The sequence below is a fragment of the Tupaia chinensis genome, unplaced genomic scaffold (genome assembly GCF_000334495.1).
Source record: "Tupaia chinensis unplaced genomic scaffold, TupChi_1.0 Scaffold000048_1, whole genome shotgun sequence".
Classification (NCBI taxonomy): Eukaryota; Metazoa; Chordata; class Mammalia; order Scandentia; family Tupaiidae; genus Tupaia; species Tupaia belangeri.
Genome location: NW_006159506.1, coordinates 2,667,169 through 2,669,758, shown reverse-complemented (window position 1 = coordinate 2,669,758; position 2,590 = coordinate 2,667,169).

The window sequence follows — 2,590 nt, the reverse complement described above, 5'->3', positions numbered from 1 at the left end:
TTGTATGATTTTATATTCCTGGTGTTTCTCAAATTAAATTTACATACAACTTTTCCAAGTCAACTTAATTTCTCCTTTCTGTTAGCCTTGACTCGTGTGTTCTGTTGATAGTTGAAAGCATTCCTATTCTTCCAGGACTATTACAATAACGTGTTGAATTTGTTTCAGACCTACAGAAGGAGTATTTATTTTAAGATACGGTTATTTTATGATTTAAGAAAGTTGTCATGGAAAGATAATAAATATAAAGCATGTGGTTTGTAATCCAAAATTTACCAGAAAATAATGTGGTCACATAAAATGTATGAATGCATGGACCAAAGAGATGTAAACTTCTGGTTTTACTCTAGAATGAAAGTATAATGGAATGGATAATATTTAGTTTATCGAGTGCCCTGCAATTACCAAGTTGCTTTACATTATGAATTGTGTGTGTGTGTGTGTGTGTGTGTGTGTGTGTGTGTATTTAATTTTTCAGAGTATTTTGGTTTCTTTGCTCTTTTCAGTTACTTCCATTGGGATTTTGTATAGCTGTCATTCTTTTGATGTTTTGAAATGCAAGTGAATAGTATGAATTCATGAAATTCTCTTAATAGCTATTTATATGCTGAGTTTTTTAAAACGTTGGCAGTTTTCCTATTAAGACAGAAGTTTTTAATGATATATATCCACACATATATATCGTTATATACATATATAGAGCGCTGCTATATATGAATTCAGTCTAACTGGAAAGCTTTTGTTCCGTGAACACTCAAGTTCTAGTGGAGAATTTGATATATTTGTTCAGTTGAATGCTCTTTTAAATAGATTTGAGGGTGTTTGAGATTTTCAAATTTGGGAGAAGTTTTCTTGGTTTAATAGCTCCAGAGACCCTTGTTTGGGATATGACAAAAGCCCTTATTGATATATTTGGGTTACATTTTTTTAAAAATTTGTATGGGGTTTAGTAGTAAATTTTCTTTGTGACAAGTGCAAGAAGGAAGAGAGAAGTCCTCTGTAGGCGACACTCCTTTATTTAAAGAATATTTAGTAAAGTATTACTGATGGTGAAATAAGTTTCCTAAAGAGGGAAACCCTGTATGCCTAAGCTCGTTATTATTTAGCATACTGGTTAGAAATGACCATCCATGAGAGTTAGTAGGAAGGCCTCATAGAAGCTCCAAATAATGCTTGAAGCCTTGAGAAGAAGGAGGTGCGTGTAGTCTGCCCACGGTGCACGTAGTCTTGTCCTACTGGGTGCCCAAGATGAGGAAGGTCCTAAATGATGACCATGTTCTGTCCACGCAGCTTAAAGGTCTCCATTTCGGATCTGAATGTTGACCTAGCAGTGTTACAGTTGTTACCCGGGATGTACTCTCAGTATTTGTGGCACACATTTCCACTGCCCAGAGGGCTTAATTTGTACATGAAGTCAGAGAAGTAAAGAAATGGGTTGGCCGGTACATCTTTTATTTGTGATGCAATGAACAAGAGTCATTTAAAATCAAAGAATGTTGTTGGAAAGGTCTTTCGAGACCCTCCAGTTAAGATGAGGGGCAGAGCTGCCACGTTTGATGTGCTGCAGCTGACACTCACACCAACGAATTCAACTTCGTAAACTACTTTTTGCAGATCTAATATGTAGAAGGTGTTCTACCAAGTGCTTTCTATAGTAAATACAAGAATGGCCAAGATAGGAGTCTTGATCCACCAAGAGCTAGCAAGATGATTTTAATTTTAAATTTTAAAAAGGTTAGGACAGCATTCTGATTCTAGTTGACCATTTACATCCTATTTTCCCTCCGTTTCTGGTTTCCCCAGCTCATTTACTAAATGGAATCCAGTAACTGAGTGATCCTGGCTGTGACACACACAGTAAAGAGGATACAGGACTCTAACCAGTGACATAGATTTGAATCCAAGCTCTGTCACTAGTTGATGTTTTGATCTTGAGGAAATCCTTTAACTCCTCTGAGCTTCAGTTTGTACTTTGTCAGATAAATTGACACCTCATGCAATTACTTCAAGGGTTGTGTGAGATTGTTTATGTGAGATCGTTGATAGTAAATAATCAATTGATACCATTAGAATTTTTAGAACATTTACATTTTGCAATACCAATTGCATATGTTGTTAAAATTCACCCATTTTCTTCCATTTTCATATGTTCCCCACATATGTTTTAAAAAACAAACTAAACTTGCTTTCTTTACCTCCTGTTTACTCCTTTTTAAATTTTATTATTTTTAAAAGAATATTTATTTTAATGTGATTTATTCATTCATTATTTTAATTTGACCAGAGAGAGACATACAGAGAAAGAGAAAGTGAGAAAGCAAGCCACCAGGTCCAGGACTTGAACCATGGTTGGCCGTGTGGGAGTGTCCAGCGCCTTAATTACCATGCCACCTGCCCCTTACCCCTTTATTTTAAAACTCAGCAGTTATTTATTGGAGAACACTTCAGAGAACTGCAGGTGACAGAAATGGCCAGAGCAAGCAAGAATGCATGATGGGTCTTGTTTACTATTGGTTAAAACAGGGAAAGGGTAGAGTTAGCTCACGTTGACTTCTTACCTCATCCTCCCTGCTTCCCTCAAGTCCATTCA